This window comes from Peromyscus eremicus, chromosome 23 (genome assembly GCF_949786415.1).
Source record: "Peromyscus eremicus chromosome 23, PerEre_H2_v1, whole genome shotgun sequence".
NCBI lineage: Eukaryota > Metazoa > Chordata > Mammalia > Rodentia > Cricetidae > Peromyscus > Peromyscus eremicus.
In genome coordinates, this window is record NC_081438.1 from 7,186,850 (window position 1) to 7,206,263 (window position 19,414).

Genomic DNA, 19,414 nt, shown 5'->3' on the forward strand with positions numbered 1-19,414 from the left:
AGAGAGCGAGAGGAGAGAGAGAGAGAGAGAGAGAGAGAGAGAGAGAGAGAGAGAGAGTGAGTGACAAGAAAATGGTGGCATCAGTTTAGAATCCCAGATCCAGGCTGTCCATGGGACAGCTGCCTCGTGTTTCCTCAAAAGTAATTTCAAAGGTACTTTTACATAATCCAGTAACTAGTTAACCTGCTCGTTTTCAGGTGAGCAAATAAAGCATTTAACTACAGGGATTATGTTGGCTAAAAATTCAAAAGCCAATGCCGGGCGTAGCGGCACACTCCTGTAATCCCAGCACAGGGCAGGCCGATCACTGAGTTCGAGGCCAGCCTGGTCTACAAAGCGAGTTCCAGGACAGCCTGGGCTACACAGAGAAACAAACAAAAAAGCCAAGAAAGCTAAGTTTCTCCATGTGTTAATTTGCGTAGCCATGTGCCCCCCACCCTACCCCACCGTCCCAGAAGAGGAATGCAATGTCACAGTTTTTGGGGAAAAAAAAAAAAAAAGCCAGGCGGTGATGGCTCAGGCCTTTAATTCCCAGCACTCCGGAGACAGAGGCAGGTAGATCTCTGTGAGTTTGAGGCCAGCCTGGTCTACAGAGCGAGTTCCAGGACAGCCAGGGCTACACAGAAACCCCCGTCACAAACAATCAAAATAAATAATAAAATAAAATTTTAAAAAGTGGCCTCTGCCTAGTGGCTCAGGACTATCATCCCAGCTACTCAGGACGATAAAAGCAGGAGGGAAGGCAAGATCAAGGTCAGCCAGCTTAGTGAGACCACGTCTGAAAACAAAAGTAAACTAGAGGGCCACGGATGCCGCTGGGCAGAGCACTGGCCTGGCCTGGCACGCTGGAGACCCCAGCTTCAATTCCTAATACCAGGAGGCAGGGAAGATGTGGTCACAGGAACACCTTTCAGCTGAGTCAAATCTGCACCGAAAAGGGAAGAAGTCACAAAGCCAGGCAGATAGGAATGGGATGTGAATGTGGTGAAGAGGCAGGGTGGGACCCAATGCAGTATTCTGATTCTCACATCCTTTGTGATCAGCTTTATTTCCAAAGTAGCCCCAGAGAGACTTCCAAAAATAAGAACCTTCTTTCTCAGTCCCATTCGTTCCGACATCTCCTATTTACTACCTTGTTTTAATTAAATCTTGGCTCTCCTTGTAAGGGCTATTCCCTCTGTGTGAAATGCAAGACTTTCCAGAATGCAATGATGGGATGAGTTTCCCGGAAGTTCTGGGATCTGAAACCCCTTCTCAAGTCTTTCTTCAAGCACGGTCTCAGCAGAGGTTTGCAGAGAGGTCTCTCCTGCAGCGAATGAGGTCAGCTTCGTGTGTGTGTGTGTGTGTGTGTGTGTGTGTGTGTGTGTGTGTGTGTGTGTGGATCACATGTAAACTATCTGCATCCATTTTGTGGGACTGGAGCTCCCATTAGAAATACTATGCCCAAAGCAGAAAAAAAAAAAATAAAGGGCAACATTTTTGAAATCAGAATTCATTGATACAATGAATCAAAAAGTAGATGGCTTTGTTACTAAATAGTTACAAGAAGCTGGGCCCTTCTTTTCTAATCTTGCCTGCGTTTAACTTTTATTTCTGTCTCCCTGATTGCTGACAACCTGTGTTAATAGTCATGTGTTCCTGTTTTGTGTGTATTACAGAGACACAAACAAACAGTTGGATGATGACAATTTACCCCTTATCTTCCATGGAGACTGCTGAGTCCTCCCAATAAGCAGTTTACTAGTGTGTTTCTAGAAGAGGGAAACTACGTTTTAGAAATCCCTCATGACTTGAGGTTTGGCCAACTTTTACTCCATAGGCCAACTTTGCCTATAAAACCTAGCTTTTCTTCAAAATCAAGTTTCACCTCTTAAAGTCTTCCACGGCTTCTCTCCCAAACATGGTACTCAGACTCCTCAGGAAAACACCCACCTCGGAAGTGGACCTGAAGCTCACACCCTGGACCCCAATGTTCACAACCTCAGGCCTTCCCAGGCAGCCTGTGTTCCCACCATCCAGATTTTAAGGGTGTCCAGGTAATGGAATGAAGTTTGATTTGCAAACAGACAATGTTTGGGATGAAAATGTGGGCTGGGGGATAGAGCTCAGTGGTTTTAAAAGAAGAAGAAGAAGAAGAAGAAGAAGAAGAAGAAGAAGAAGAAGAAGAAGAAGAAGAAGCAGCAGCAATTTTCTAACCTGTTGGGGTAGCTCTGGTCAATCTCCAGTGCTTTAAAAAAAAAAAAAATAGGGCAGGTGTGGCGGTGGCCACGCCTTTAATCCTAGCCAGAGGCAGGGGCAGGCAGATCTCTATGAGTCTAAGGCCAAGCTGTCTACACAGAAGAGTTCTAGGCCTGGACTACATCGTGAGACCCAATCGCAGATTAAAAAATAAACAAGAAAAAAAAAGTTTGTAGTGGAGGATTTACTAAGAGATTAGGTGTGTCTACATCTGACAAGGCTTACGGGGAAATTTTGCCCCTACAGCAAGCTGTTTTGAGCTTCTACCGTTAACTGAAACACAGCCATTTCTGCAAAAAAATAGGAGACAGGTCCTGGTGCACTTTAATCCCTGGCAAGCACTATGTTTCAGCGTGGATCAGGATGGATCCAGGTTATTGCAGGGTGTGCTTGGGGTCAAAACTCAGTGTCCCTTCCACCTTTGGTTCATTAAAGCCTAAAGCCTGTGACCCTGAATGAGGTTCAGCTGCATATGCTTGCTGGAACCTTGCCAAAGCTAACAGGGTCCCCCTACCCCAACTCCTTGTCCAACCATGGTATTCAAAACTCACAAAATGAAGTTTCCACTTCTCTTTCTTTCTTTCTTTCTTTCTTTCTTTCTTTCTTTCTTTCTTTCTTTCTTTCTTTTTGTGACAAGGTCTAGCTCTAGCCCATGCTGGACTCAAACTTGAGGCGATCCTCCTGCCTCTGCCTGCAGGGTATTGATGGTCACATCAAATCCGGCCACAATGAGTGCAGAGGCTTGACTTTTCAAATACGTGCACAGACCGTGTTAAGTACTTAGCTATGTAGAGGGTTTATCCAGTCTACAGATTTTTTTTCCCCCTCTCCAGCAGTAAACTGACGTCCACTGAAAGCAAGGCAAGAAAACGCAATTCCCCTGTCTGAGAGCTAGGAAATATTTACAAGTCCCAGGAGGAGGAAATCTTGCCTTAAGGGTGACTAGGAGTTGTGAAAGGTCCAGCTTGAGACCAGGTCCACTCCCCATGCTCTCCCACGGTGGTCTCCCAAGAAAAACCAAGGCGTGGGGAAGAGAGCCACGAACTTTGACCCCTGCGCTGTACAAACAAGCCCGACCGCACCCGAAGAGGGCCACGGCTAACTCAAGCTGAGAAAGCTTCCGCGTTTGACAGAGCCCCGCCCATAGGACACGCCCACGCCCAGCTCCGCCAATCCCCTGGCTCCATCGACCGCTCGGGCTTCCCAGGAAAGGCCAATCGAACGCCTACATGCGACAGGGGGCCCGAGGCCGGCGACCAGGGATGGTCAGTAGAGAGCCTATCAGAGCGCGGCTGGGGGCGGGGTCGAGGGGCGGGGCCGCGTGGGGGGCGGGGCGCGCTCCGCGCAGTCGGGTGCGATTGGCCACCCCTGGCGGAGCCGCACCTCGGACAGCAGCAGCAGCAGCAGCGGCGGCGGCAGCGGCCGCGGCAGCGAGGGTCCTGCGTGGAGAGTGAGGTGCGACGCGGGGCTGGCTGAGCCGAGGCTGCGCGTGGGGACCCAGCACGCGAGGACCCAGCACGAGAGCGACTCGGGGCACGAGCGAGGGGAGGCGGCGGCGCCGGGGCCGCGGGTGACAGCCCTGAGGTGAGAGCGCGGGCGCCAGAGTGACAGCCGGAGTCCCGGCGCGGGGACCCGGCGCAGCGGCCACGAGCATCCCGGGAGCAGAGTTGCTAGCGGATCTCTGCCAGTGCTTCGGGGGACCGGGAAGGACCGGGACGAGGAGTGAGGAGGGGACCCCGAGAGGGACCACGGGTGAGGGAGAGGACCAGGATGGGGAACAGGGACGGCGGGGTGACGAGAGGACTCCACGAGTGGGACCGCGGGTGAGAGAGGGGACGCCGAGAAGGGTGGGGAAAGTAAGATGAGGAGGGGACCGAGAAATACCGCAGGTGAGCAAGGGGACCCCAGGACGGGAACTGGGCAGTGGGACTAACGTGGCGACTTGAAGAGGGAGCTGGAGAGGGACCACGGGCAGTGGGATGAGCGAGAGGACCCCGGAGGGACGGTGACGGTGGGATGAACGAGGAGATCCGCCCCAGATGGATCAGTGGGGAGAACGGACCGGACCCAGAGAGGGACCGGAACCGTGGAGTGAGCGGAGGAGACACCGAGAGGGACCGGGACTGCAGACTGAGCAAGTGGACTCCAGAGAACCCAGGCAGCGGAATGAAGGGGACCCAAGAGGGACTAAGACAGACAGTAAGCAAAGGACCTCACGGGAGACCAGGACAGTGGTTCTGAAAACTGTGCCCTCTCAATGGATGTGAAGGAGGACCTCATGAAAGTTTAGGGCAGCTGCGTGACGGGAGGGGTCCCCACGAAAGGACAAGACAGACGGGTGTGGGCTGAGGGACCCAGAGAAGGGCCAGCATCGAAGCGTCCGGGGAGAACGGGTGAGTGGGGTACCAGAGAAGAGTGTTCGGAGCGTGGCTTTCTGACCTGGCAGCCAGGCACCTGGGGAAAAACACTGGCAGCCCGGGTCCCGGTGGCATTGGGTGGGGACAGCAGCAACGCTGACACCTGGACACCCGATGTTCCGCTTCTACGAATCCGAGGTCTCCCTGAGGGTTGAGTTCCGGGACGCTGGAAGGGGGATCATGTGATGGGCCCGGGAGTGAAGGGCTGGATCGTAAGGGCTGGCCAAGCGCTAGTCTGACGATTTGTAGAGATTAGACAAGCGAGCACCTTACCTCTTGTAAACAGCAGGCTGGCTTTCCGTCTCTTTACTAAAGTTCGACCTGGGGGGAATTCCTTGATGACAGATCTGGGGGGAACCTAGAGGGGCTTTCATTTGACCCATCCCAAGACGTTGGAGGAAGATGTCTTCTGGAATATCCTCCTCGCTTTGGATTAATTAGTGTGTTCATTTTAACGCTGTGTGCTCCTGAAGCACCGTGTTTTTTTTTTTTTTGGTTTTTGTTGTTGTTTTGGTTTTAGTTTTTCATTTTCTCTCCACGAGGAGTTAAGAAACTTTTTCCCATTTGGCAGTCTGTCCCTATCATTGTTTACCATGCAGATTTAAGAGAACCGGAGCAGTGTCTGTAGTTCAGGCTGTTTAACTTGCATGTGGTAGACACAGTCGGAAGGTCACAGTCAATTTTTCAAAACAGTTACTGGGGGTCAATAAATGAATGGCACTTTCTAAGGAGCCAGATATGCGTATTCGAAGCAGACACTGTAGGTCTGACTCTAGGCTGGGACAAGGAGCTGAAGCAATCAGGTGGTCGGTGTGTGGATAGCCTTCTACTCTGAGGGATGTGAAAATATCATGACCTCAGTCATGGGGTAAGTTGACACGGCCCTACCCACCTTCTGAATTCAGCCCCAATGTACTTTATTTGGTCATCAACTTTATATTTGATGATTTTAAGGAATCATGATGGGTCTTTTTTTGTCTTAAATTATTTTTTGAATTACTGTTACAAATGGATGGATTTTCATTGTGGCATTTTTATATATCTCTTGTATTTCATCTTTTAGTCTCCTTTTTCTCTGTTTCTAATGTTGCTTCTGTTCTCTTCATCACTGTTTTATTTCTTTTTTCTTTTGTTTTGTTTTTAGAAACTTAGAAAAGGATAGTTTTAGGGAAATAATGGAGAATGTAACTACTATCCCATTTCTGTTATTTAGATGTCTCCTCTGAGTCAGGTTCAGTGTGTGTGATTCCTTCACTGGGCATGAGACAGGATAATTTTGAGTTGGAGGCCAGCCTGGGCTACATACCCAAGGAGTACCAAGCCAGCCTGGGCTCTAAGACACCATCTCAAAAGACCAAAGAAAGATTTTGCAGCTCCACCAAGAGGTCTACTGTGTTATTTTCCATAGACACAAGGTAGGGGTGGGGATTTCTTACCTAATAAGCCCGAAGCCCTGAGTTTGGTCCCCAGAACAACAGCAAAAGTAGACTTGGCCTAGATCTGCTGTTTCTCTCTTTAGGTGCAGAGCATCAGACCCAGGGTCTTCCAAATACTAGGCAAGCGATCTTCCCACTGAGCCACACTGCCAGCCCCAATGCTGTTTCAGTCCAAGACCAATGTCTGAAATGGTTTCCATCGGGGCGATAAAAGGCTTGCTCTGCCATTAGAAATCCTCCCCTGGGAGACAAATGAGGCTAAGGACAGAATCAGCTGCCTCAAGCACAGATTTTCCCAGAATTCAAGGGGGTGGGGGATATGATGAAGTCAGTTAACTCCTGTGTCTATTCATCCTGGGCGGGGGGGGGGGGGGGGGGGGGTAGGGTAGGGCAGGGCATGGCGGGTGCCTGAGGTGCTCTGAGTGGGACAACCCGCTCCAGTCCTTCCAGCAAGTCAGGGAAGTGTCAGTGCATAGAAGTTTTTCACCATCCTGTGAGCTCACTTCTGACTGGTGCACACGGTCATTTCTGAAGACAGAACAAGAAATGTATTTCCTTGTAGGAACTGAAAGTGCCCTGCCCCTCTCCTGAGTTATCACCCAGGCAGCCATGGCAACCACTTTCTGATATGGTATTGATCCAGGGATGATGGAGACAGAGTAGGGTAGAATTCTTAGAGATAAGAGTTGCTTCCCTTGGGGAGGGGCGTGAGAGGGTAGGAATTTCTGTGAGATCTTCTTCATCTAAAAGGCTTGTTTCAGCCATGATGGCACACGCCTTTAATCCCAGCACTTGGGAGGCAGAGGCAAGTGGATCTCTGTGAGTTCAAGGCCAGACTGATCTACAAAGCGAGTTCACGGACAGCCAGGGCTACACGGAGAAACCCTGTCTCAAAAAACAAGACAAACAAACAAACAAAGCCTTGTTTCTTGTTTAAAGAAATAAAATGACAAGAAGGGGTTCAGGTGAGCACTTCCATGTTCTTTACCTGGTTTTAGCCAGATCCCAGGAAACCTAATCACCCATTTCCCACTCTTGACTGCAGGAGTCCTGCACAGTGGATCCATTGTGCTCGTCAAGGCTGCCCGCCTATCTGGCATGGCTTAACAGTCAAGCCAACCTGAACAAGCGTTTTCATTGCTTGCCAACATTCATAAACGCATGGGTCTTCAGTGGAGCAGGGTGCAGGAGTGGAGCTCCTGGAGAGCTGATGCAGGGGGATCGTGAAGCCTTACTCTGCACACATGCTCCATCCAGAGTTACATACACACTCTTTCCTTCATAATTTACTCCCAGTTTACATTTCTTCTTCCTCTCCCAAAAAGAACACAGAACACACACACACACACACACACACACACACACACACACACACACACACACACCAGGAAAGATCCTGTCTTAGTACATTTGGGGACTTCCTGAGAAAACATTTTTCAATTTATCTTCCTTCAGGGAGAAAAGTCCTATCACTCACAGGAGATAGTTTCTGAGTTGTTATTCTGGGGGTGTAGTTTGGCCTGGGTGATTTACCTTGTGGGCTAGCCTTATCACCCATTGGATTGGCTGATTTGCTGTTTGTGAGGATGTGTTCAGTTCCCAACCAATGGAGCATCCCGTGCCTGAGTCCCTCACCAGTGGTCCCTCCATTTTACCTCCGGCCTCCATGAAGGAAGTGAAACCGACTGCAGCTTCAATGCCTGATTTTAATAGTGGAATGCATAAATGACATATTCATCGGAAGAGTGCAACGCCAGCTTCTACTATTTTGAGGGGAAACTTCATTTCCAGATTAAGCTGGGGTTCTATGGTATATACTCACTTTTTTTTTTTTATGTGTGGGTGTTTTGTTCTATCTGGGCACTGCATGTGTGCCTGGTGCCTTCAAAGGCCAGAAGAGGACATCAAATCCCCTGGAACTAGTTAGAGATGGTTGTGAGGCCACCATGTGGGTGCTGGGAACCGAACCCGGGTCCTCTGCAAGAACAACCAGTCCTCCTTAACTGATCAGCCAGCTCTCCAGCCCTACCAGCCCGGTATTTATGTTCGTGTATTTCACTTTCTGTCCGTCTGTCACTGGCATGTGTCCATGGCAAACAAGGGTAATGGCAATTCAAATACATCTTGCTTCCCCACTACAAGAGAGCCCACTAATTAAGTCAGAAAGCTTTCTTAAATAAACCAATAACTTAATTGGTCTTGGCAGTAAACACACTAGCCAGAATCATAGTTCACGGCCAGTTTTCTCTTCTGTTGAGAACATAAGCCTTTTTTTAAATTTCATTTATTTTTTTAGTGTTTAAAGTATCTTTTATTTATCCTCTGACCACTTCACCCATGTATACAATATATCTTGATCATATCCACTCCAGGACACTCTTCTCTGTCTCTCCAGACACCTTCCAACATGTCTCCCTCCCACCTCACGTCCACCACCCCACCCCCACACTGGCGTGCATGTAAACCAGAGGCCAGTTAGTCCTACCCGCTGGCGAGCTGGCTGAGCGCTGGCTGGTCTTTTGGCTTCATCGTGCGTGGGTAACCACAGCGGCAGTGAGTTCCTGAGTGTAGTGGGTATGCCATGCCCAGAAGACATCCCCGCACAGCCCCTACCCCACTCCTGCAGCTCCCCTCTTCTTCAGCGTCCCCCTGAGCCTTCTGAGGCCTGGGAGGCTCCATCGACACAGATGTCCCATTTAGGACCCAGCACTCAGCTATCAGCGCTCTGCCCAGTTCTGAGTCTGTCTCTTCACTCACTACCGCCCACTGCCCACTGGCAGGAAGACGGCTCTCTGACCAGGCCTGAGAGCAGCACTCATCATGGGGATAAAAGGAAGACTGTGTTTGGGGAATGTGCAAATATACGTATTTTATTGTATTTATTTAGATGATGGGGCTCAGACTCGGGACCTCAAATACACTAGGCTACAGCCCCTCCACAGATACTGTCCCAAAGCAACATTGACATGGTTTTTAAGTGACCTGGGTCAAGATTTGATAGCAGAGAGGATGGTAAAGGTGTTTTGTGAGACTGTCTGCTTTTATTGGCCCTGCAAAATTCCTTTTCTGTTTCTGTTTGGTTTTGTGTTGTGATGAGGTCTTCCTCTCTAGCCAGGCTGACCTCGAACTCTCCAGTAACCTCTCTTTCAGCTTTCCAAGTTCTAAGATCACAGGCTTGAGCCACCACGTCTGGCTTGCAAAATCCTTTCAGCCATTGTATGCCAGGTCCCCGTTTCCATGTGTTTCTCACTGACTGGCCTGTGAGCTGAGGAAACAGGTGGCCCTTACTCATCTTCGCACACCCCAGGCTAAGCGTGACCCATGAAGTAGAAAGTATGCTCAGTAGTGTGCATAAGAATGGGGAAATGAATTAGTGATTGGCAAATTAATAGGTCATGTCTATGTCTTCTGTCTAGTCCTCATTGGGTGCTTTTAGCTCATTGAAAGGATGTGAAGGGGGGGGGGGCATCAAGATGACTCAGTCCCTTAAAACACTTGCCTCTAAGCCCGATGACCAGAGCTTAATCCCTGTAACCCACATAAGGGTGGAAGGAAAGAAATGACTCCACCAAGTTGTCCTGTATCTCCACATGTGTGTGTCATGCATGCCCATATACACCAGCGTGCACACACATGTACCATAATAATAAAAAAATCATGCCAGGCGGTGGTGGCGCACGCCTTTAATCCCAGCACTCGGGAGGCAGAGCCAGGCGATCTCTGTGAGTTCGAGGCCAGCCTGGGCTACCAAGCGAGTTCCAGGAAAGGCACAAAGCTACACAGAGAAACCCTGTCTTGAAAAACCAAAAAAAAAAAAAAAAAATCACATTTAGAGCAAAGTTGGGGGTAGATAAGATCAAGATACATTGTTGACATGTATGGAATTGTCAGCGAATAAATTAAGGATACTCTGTAGGCTGGAGAGATGGCTCTGCAGTTAAGAATGGGCCCTGTTCTTAAAGAGGATCCAAATTCAGTTCCCAGGAGCCATAGCACGTGGTTCACAACCTCCTGGAGCTCCAGCTCCAGGGCATTCAATAACCCTGTCCTCCTCAGGTACCTGCATTCATACATGCACACACCCAGAGGTGTACACACTTAAAAATAATAGTAATGTTTTTTAAAAAGTGTTCTGTTAAAAATAACTTTTTAATGAAGGCTGGGAAGAGAGACAGGATTCCCTTGAAGAACAAGAACAAATGTTAGCATTTCCTCGTTTGACACTGTGGCGAAAAGGTGGTGTGGGCTCAGAAAGACCTAAAAAAGCCACCGGTTTCGGCTCAGTTAGTGTGCCCCCTGCCTGGCCCTGAGTAAGTTGGTGACATTGGAAGCATCAGATTTTCTCTTCTGTCCAAGAGGGATATATGGCTCTCCTGGCTCTTGGACTAAGTGAATGAAGGGCCCTGTGTCGACTCCGAGCACAGTGACAAGCATAGACGACTCCATCCGCGGTGGGGGTTGCTTCTCCCAAGCCCTTGGAACCGTTTTCTCTGGCCACCTTTGCCGTGCTCTCACGGATCATTGCTCCACTGAACGACACCCAACTCCAGAAAGAACAAAGAGTAACTTTACATACAGGGAAACTGAGGCTCCGAGAGCCAGTGACTTCCCAAGATCACCAAGATAGTAGCAAGCCTGACCCAGGTGAGCTAGGTGTGGTTTCTTTGTCTTTGGGTGCTGGAGGCAGAGGCAGGAGCTAGCTCTGCCACGGGGCTGGCTTTTCATTTGGAAGCCACCACCCCCCCCCCCATCCTCACCTTCTATCCTCCATGGTCCCATAAGGGCCTGAGTAGGATGCTAGGACACTGTGACAATTGTCCAGTGTCCCCTTTAAATTTTTTTTTTAAAACTTTATAGTTTTATGTGGGTGTCATTCTGTTCGCTTGTCTGTATGTCGGTCTCTTTCTGCTGAGCCAGCTCTCCAGCCCCCAGCTTCGACTTTCTGTCCTTCCAGGGTACACAGACACTTTCTGACTTCCTCAAGGGAGGACACCAATTTTCTTCATCTAGTCAGAGCCCCCAACCAATCTCCTGGCCTATTAAACTCCGGTTTAATATTCTTGGGTTTGAGCACCCCATTTTTCTCACACATTTACTTTCTGTGTATGGGGTATTGCTGGGGGTCGCCTGTGGAGGTCGGAGGACTAGTGGTGGGAGCCAATTTGCTCCTACCACCTTGCCCCTCAGCCATGTCGCCTTCCTATTAGCCATGCACTTCCTGCCTGGCCATCCATGATCCCATCATTGCCCAGCCCTCTCAACACCTCTGTCCCTCATCTTCAGGATTCTTTGGGGGTTTCTGGAGTGTTTTTCATGGACCCAGGGCCATCGCTGGTGAGACCTCTAACTACCCTCCACTTCTCTCTCGAGTTCTCTAAGTATATGCTTCCTTTGTTCTAAAATATTCTTTCTGATAGTCCATTCTGGGTTTACACTTCCCTTCTCTGTTGCAGATGTTTATCTTCTTGGTTTTAAAAAAGGACAATCTTTTATATTTCTAACCTTGCAACAGATACCTTAATTATTGAGTTATACTGAACTGTAACACTTTAGATCCAAACTAGTATTTAAGTATAGTTATGGAGATAATTATAGAATACAATTGTCGCTGCAGGCAAAGATAATAGGGACAAGTTCCTGAGGGAAGATTATCTCCGAGCATGACAGTTGGAATGTCTGACATCAGGAGGCATCAGGAACCCAGGACTTGGAAAGATCCATAGTCATTTTTAACATTTCACTTTGACTTCCTCAGTTTTTCGAGACAGAGTTTCTCTGTGTGGCCCTGGCTGTCCTGGAACTTGTTTTGTAGACCAGGCTGGCCTCGACCTCAGAGATCTGCCTGCCTCTGCCTCCTGATTTCACTTTGACTGTTGATGTTGGGGTCTATTACTTTGTTTCCTTGGATGATGTTCTTATTAGTTGGGTCCTTTGGAATTTTGTACTTTCTCTGAGGTTTAGAAACAGAAGTTGGTGGTGATTGATGTAAGTCACCTCCACACACTGCTCTTCCAAAGCAAAGGACCTTCCTTTCTAGAACGATCAATTAATAGCTGAGCACAAATCAACTTGAGGTGGTCTCCACCTTTCAGACTGAATTCTTCTCTCCAACACTTGCTAACTTCTGGCAAGTGGTTTTTAATTAATTAATTAATTAATTAATTTTTCTATTATCAGCTTGATACAGTATAAATTCTTATCCTAATAGTGAAATGTTTCATTGAGGCTTGCCCAGTAATTGAGTAAAACCAAAACTTATTATAAGCCACAGTCATCCTAGGGTCCCCCCTGCTATATAGCCTCCATGGTTCTGTGGGTTGCAGTCTGATTGTTCTTTGCTTTATATCTAGAATCCACTTATGAGTGAGTACATACCATGTTTGTCCTTCTGGGTTTGGGTTACCTCACTCAGGATATTTTCTAGTTCCATCCATTTGCCTGCAAATTTCATGCTGTCATTGTTTTTCTCTGCTGAGTAGTACTCCATTGTGTAGATGTACCACATTTTCTTAATCCATTCTTCAGTTCACAGGCATCTAGGTTGTTTCCAGGTTCTGGCTATTACAAATAGTGCTGCTATGAACATAGTTGAGAATGTATCTTTGTGGTATGATTGAGCATTCCTTGGTATATGCCCAAGAGTGGTATGGCTGGGTCTTGAGGTAGATCGATTCCCAATTTTCTGAGAAACCGCCATACTGATTTCCACAGTGGTTGTACAAGTTTGCACTCCCACCAACAGTGGAAGAGTGTTCCCCTTGCTCCGCATCCTCTCCAACACAGACTGTCATTAGTGTTTTTGATCATACTGGCAAGTGTTTTTGTTTCACTTTTGTTCACCTTCAATCTCCCCACTAGCATTTGGGGTCCACAAAGGAGGGGTTCTTGTCGCTTTGACTTAATGCTTTCACTCCAGCTATTTGCTTAGTGAGTGAGTGTTGAATGTCTAGTAGAAGTCTGCCTTGAGCAAGTTCTCCAATTGGTTGGCTACAGGAGTTTCGTTCTTTTGAACATAAGGAAGTAAAAATCCTGAGGAAGGAAATATAGTTTGGAAGCATTTTCATGTCCACTTTACTCTCTGGATTCTGTCTTTCGGGCCGGCCTCGCATTCACTCTTAGTTTTGACCGTACAAGCCAGGAAGGATGCATATCAGGCTGGAGAAAAACCTATGAACACCATTCGCTGTAAGGAAACCTCTCTGGTGCCTGTGACACCTTATTAGGCGCAGAACACTTAAACCTACAGTAATACTGAGCCCCGGCGCAGGAGCATTAACTTCTCGGAGACTTTTCACCTGGTTTCCATTGGTTGTGATATTGACAATGGGAACTGGTCAGCTCAAACTCCTGATGTTATTTTGGGGGTGTTATCAGCTTTCTGAATGTATGAGTAATTCATTTGAAATTCGTTTAAGCCTGAATTAAAATAACTGAGCACTGGCGACGTCTTGCCTGCCGGCACCCACAGCCACCACCTCCAACTTGCACTTGGAATTACAAGGACACACAAACCCTCACCTCCACGTACTGGGGTCTGGAAAAGGTTTCTGTCTTTTTCCATCGTCTCCCCGTGTAAACCAGGCTGGCCTTGAACTTGCCATCCTCCCATCTTAGCACCGCACCCAATGCAGGGGGGTTACTGGTATGAGCCACCAAGCTTGAAAAGCCTTTTCAGACTTCAAGTGGAGGCCTGATCATGAGACTTTTTATAGTAAACGTGAACTGCTGTCAGCTTTACCAATTACCAGCTGAGTGTCTTCAGTCTCAGTCATATGAAACTTTCTTCCCCTTTTATATACAAAATCTACCAGATCCCAGGCCATGTTCTGGTCATCACAATGTTCTAGTGCCAGGAACCATGTTTTGAGTAGAGAAAGTGACTGGGGTAGATACTGAGTTGGACCTCAGGTTTATATAGGCTCGATGTGCACTCTGCCTACCACTGAACGGTCTCCTAAGCCCTCCATTATTTTTTAAAGTTTTTTTTTTTTAATTTGTGTGTGTGTCATGCACATATGGGTGTGTGTGCCCAGGGAAGCCAGAAGTGGCTTTGGATCCTTTGGAACCAGAATTGCAGGCAGCTATGAGCCTTTCGATGTGGGTGCTGGGATTTAAACTCCAGACCTCTGGTAGAGCTGCAAGCCCTCCTAACCACGGAGCCCTCTTCCCAGCCTCTCCCTCCACTGCTCATTTCTGACACAGCCTCTCACTAAGTTGCCCAGGCTGTCCTTGAACTCACCCTGAAGCCCACACAGGCTTTGAAGACCCTCTGTAGCCTGAGCAAGACTTGATTGAAACTGGGAATCATCCTGTTTCATCCTCCCTACTCTCTAGGACAGGCTCAGTCATGGCGAGTTTTAGAGAAATCACGAAAACCTGTTGAAGTAAACTGTCCGCAGCCCTTTCAAATCAGGCGATCACCAGTCCATAATGAACTTTGCTGGATGGTTCTCAGTTTGAACTTAGGGTGGTAGTGACCTAGATCCTAGATGTTCCTGGTATTGGTAATACCAACCTTAAATCTTCAGGGAATTGCTAGTTGAGAGAGACAGAACGAGAGAGAGAGAGAGAGAGAGAGAGAGAGAGAGAGAGAGAGAGAGAGAGAGAGAGAGAAAGCAAACGAACGGCAGACTGGCACCACCCAGAGGCACACGCACCTGCAAGGGCCAATGGGCGTCAGAACAGGAAATGCGGCATGCAGGCTGTTGGGCCTGATAGCACCGTGGGGCACCCTGCTCATGCTTCTTTATCTGTAGTTCCTCATAAGGATTTTCTGGGGTTTCTTGTAGACTTCTCGTCCCTAAACCCTGAAGAGACAGCACCGTAGATTCGAAGAGTAAAATGTGAAGGCATCTTGACCGGTCTTCATTCTCAAGGAACCCGGTGAGTGCCTTCTGGGATGTTTCCACTGCCTCCTAACAGGGTGTGTCCCGTGAAAGCTCATGGAGCACCCAGGCAGAGGGACGAGGGGCGCGTTCACATAGCCCGATGCTAATAACGATGCGGATGTCTATGGAGGACAGTGCCCTGGCCTGGCCTGGCGTTTGCAGGCATTGACCAAATGTCATGGATTTTTACATGGTGTTTGTTTAGGTAGCGTCTGTTTGCTCTCTTTGGTGGGAACTGGGGGTACAGGGGTGGGGAGGTGCTGGGGAGGTGCGGACGAGAGACTTGTTTTAGAACATTCCTTCCCCAAATGTCAAAATACAAAGCCCTGTAAAGTGCTCTTGAGGCTCCGGGTCTGACCAGGAAGTACTGCTTAAGTCTCACTTGAGTGTCTGTGAAGAGCTTCCTTTCTCAGGATGAAGGCGCTTGACAGCCTAGGGTGTCCTTGTCACTGAAGTTGATCTCAGGTTTATCTTGCCTGGGAGCCAGCCTTTCAAAGAAATCCACCTCGCAGGCTTATTGACTGCTGAGGGAGGCGGGCTTCCATGGAGAGCCTCTGTCATGTCGGCTTGGGCGTCGAGGGGCCTGCATTTCAGACAGCCCATTGTGAGTCAGCGTGCTTGGTTTTTAATTTTACGCTGAATGTCCCATTATACAGCACCTTATGTTGACACACTCTTCACACACGGGAGCCACTTGAACTTGATGTTGAATTTCACATGAGTACTTAGGACCTTCGCTCAGAGTCCAGCCGAGAAACAGAAAGCCGAGGCTCGGCCGACACACAGGCTTATGTTCAATTAGTAGTTTGACAGAGTTGAGCTTTTGTGTCCATTTTTCAAAACTTAGATTTTTTTTTTTTTAAGTTTTTCCTTTTTCTTCTGGACCAGCAAGGCGAAGGCCAGGCTGCCAACAGAATGTCATAATCTTGGCAGAAAAGCCCGTGAAGAAAACTTTCAAAATATGCTAAAGGTTACCTTTTTAAAGGTGGATGCCGCCTACCCTAATGGATGCCCCCCCCCCCAGCATTAAAGTAACATCTCCCTAGTAAACTACTCAAAATGGCACAGGGTCTGTCCCAGACCTTAAAAATATCACTTCCTATTTTTCTTACTTCAAAGAAAGGGAAAATAGGGCAGAAAGCAGAGCAGTTTCTCACATATAATTCCAAATGTAGAGACACAAAGATCAAAGAGTTTGGCCACATTTACTTGGTTTTGCAATTTTTTGAAATCATTTTAGCAACTAGGGTTAGTTACTTAGTAAAGTGGAAAGGAAAATACCTTAGCGTTGAGGTCATTAATTTCTGGGACAGCTCTAGTCCATAAAATAAAGTCAGATGACGCAAGCAAGGAGGTAACTTTTGATTGGCAGCCCGTTACTTTGTATGTTAGTTAGTCTAAAACATCCTCTGCCGAACACTGCCCCGTGAGTCTTAAGTTTCTTTTAACAACAGCTTTACTAGGCAATCCCAGCAAGGACTGAAAGAGATGCGTGGGCTACCATTCAGCCTTGGACAAACTCTAGCGTCCTCCATGTCTCGTGTGTAAATTGATTCTTGTCGTTCTGCGTAGGAGGCATTGTTTGTTCAAGAATGTGTGTAGTGGGGTGTATTGCTCATGGTGGGAAGGTCTATTAAAGAAAAGAGGAAATTAAAAATTTCAGATAATCTTTGAAATATGATGCCAAATCGTGGGTGTGTATGTGTATGTGAGTGTGTGTGTGTGTGTGTGTGTGTGTGTGTGTGTAATATAAATTGCAGCCTCTCAGAACTGCCAGGATGGGCTGAATGTAGATTCACAGGCCTGCTTCAGGTCAGAGCTGGGAGTGGGGAGAGGAAGTGGGCGTGGCCTCCCCCTGACAGATGATTTCAGATTTTCTGGAGTTAGGGAAGGTGGAAGCCAGTCACTTGCTGCTCACTTGCTGCATGCCATTCATCTGTGCCTGTTGATTTACCCAGGGCCAACCGTGTGCCGGTTCCATCCAGATGACAGGGCTCTCTCTCCCGAGTAAGTTGACACGACACAGGCTGACCCTTCTCTCTAGTTTCCCGTGGTCATAGTCCTTATCTCTGGCCCTCGAAGATCACATGGACCCCTTTTGTACAAGGCCACATGTTAGCAGAAAGCGGGGGAGGGGGCAGGCAGAGTTTCACAGCGAGAGTGCTGTGTTTCCTGTTTTAAATTATTGCAGAGTCAGTGTGTGAGAACCTCCCGACACATTGGGACCATCATATAAAATGTTAAAGAAGAATCAAAAACTCCTGGGAAGGAGCCTGAAGTTCTAGATTGTTCTGGTTCAGCCCTGGTGGCAACATAAAAAGGAAGCCTTCAGAGGAAACGTGACATCTGGGCCCAGATGCTTAGGAATTGCAGAGGCAAGTTATTTTTAGAAGTGTCTTAGGAGTGTGTATGTATGTGTGTGTGTATGTTTGTATGTCTGTGTGTGTGTGAGTGTATGTATTTGTGTGTGTGTGTGTCTGTGTGTGTACACACACATATACATTGTATATATGTATATATAACTCACGCACACATACACATATAAATGTATATATATATGTATATATATACACACATACATACATACATACATACATACATACATACATACATACACACATAGAGAGAGATAGATAGTATTGAAAGTTCCTTTCAAAGGTAAGCTTCAGTTGCCCCAGATTGGCCTGTCCCTGCACAGTCTCAGGAAACACTTTAAAGCATTTTAATGCCATCTGCCAGCCCTCATCAGTCCTGCACAAGCTGATAGCATCTTTTTTTTTTTCATGTGTACCATCTGACCTTGATGTGATGTAAGTGTCCTGCCAAAAGGGGACAGTAAGACTCCAACTCTAGCAGGGTCCCACCCACCCCCTGGGACAGTTCAGGGCGTCAGAGAACCTGTCATTTGTGTCCACCACACAGTTCTTAGAGGATGGCCCACCCTGACCCCGGCACTGTGGCTCGTGGTCAGCCTCACTGTATTCCTTTGGTTTTAGTCACGTGCACTTGGGGTTGGCACAGGAATGTGTCTGCCATCTGCTCATTCCATCCCCTCACACACCTGCTAACCTCCCAGAAGACTCGATGTCTCAAACCGGAAAGTGGGCATTGGCCAGAGACCCTACTTCCCAAGATCAATGTGGGAAAAATAACTAAGAGAATGTCTGCAAAGCCAAAAGTTGACCGTACATTGAGGCAAGAGCCCATGACTGGTGTCTGGTGGGCTACATTTGTTCTTGCTGCTTCGGAGTAAGATAGCTCCCATTCACAGCCGAACCAGAAAATGACCGTGGGAAGAAAAATAGTGCACAAGCTCTGTGAGGTCACAGAGTGTCAGGAGAAGAGCAGTGCTGTGGACATGCAGATGGGACCTCCTGGTGTCCTTCATCTTCTCACTGTGTTCCATGCTACCCAGGCCAAGACGGTGGGAGGAAGTCGGGGAGGAAGCAGGGTTGGCTGTAGATGCAGTAATTATTAGTCAAGATGATTATTCGGTCTGATGGAGATTCGTCTTTAGCACCGTTTTCCTCTTTGACTCCCCTTGAGAATTTCCTCTCCATCTGATAGAACTCAGAAAAACTCAGGAAAGCAACGTGGCAAATGAAGTATGGGTGTATTTTCAAATTACTTGTGAGTGCATGTGTGCGCATGTGTGTGAGGGCGCACTCACGGTTCATGCATGTGTCGGGCCTCTGTCTCTGGTCAGTAGTAGGGTCACGGATACATCACCACATCCAGCTTCCATGTGGTGCTGGGGATCTGACTCTTAGTCCACATGCTGTTTTCTCTGGCGTGGTCACATCAGGTTGAGAATGTATTTCAGCACCTTGGGTCAACCGAAGAACTCTTGGGTGTTTCTTTAGCCAGAAGCAGAAGATAAAGAAGGTGTTGTTGTTGTTGTTGTTGTTTTTACTGTCTATCTCTGGTAAGGAGCTGGTAAACTTTGATGAGTTGAAGACATGATGATGTTCATGGGATGGGCAAAGCAGGTGTGAAATTTGGAAACACTGGCAATAAATGAAGAATAAACCAAGAAACTATCCCCTTGTTGAGGACTATGTAGCCTCTGTGGACATAGTCCTGACACTTGAAAGTCTTGGTCTCCGTCTGTAGCATGACCCCCTGCCTCCTGCTTCTGGATTCCTCTATGTGTGTTCCTTGTATTCGGAAGCTCCCGATCAGACATCCTCAATAGTGTGGTAAAAATACACTGTTCCCTGTTTCCCCTTCAGATTCAGAGCCTGGTGGCCTCCTTCACAGGTCACCGAAGTTGCCTCTCTTCTTCCTGATCTCACACCCACCCACTCCAGCTCCTTCTGAACAACCTTTTCACTCCTTTGTTTCTTTGTGGTTAGTGGAGACAGGGTCTCACTGTGTGCAGGCTCGGCTGGCCTCGAACACTCCATCTTCCTGCCTCGGTCTCTTCAGTGCGAGG

At 47.9% G+C, this 19,414-nt stretch overlaps 1 protein-coding gene across 1 annotated transcript in view; it reads left to right on the forward strand.

Moving 5' to 3' along the window:
• The first annotated feature begins 3,647 nt into the window (after positions 1–3,647).
• Taok3 (TAO kinase 3) overlaps positions 3,648–19,414 on the forward strand; it is a 177,272-nt gene continuing 161,505 nt past the window's right edge. Inside the window, exons 1-2 of the mRNA XM_059249138.1 lie at positions 3,648–3,822; positions 14,881–14,974. The gene's annotated coding sequence lies outside the window, so the exon portion shown is untranslated. The remainder of the gene's footprint in view (positions 3,823–14,880; positions 14,975–19,414) is intronic.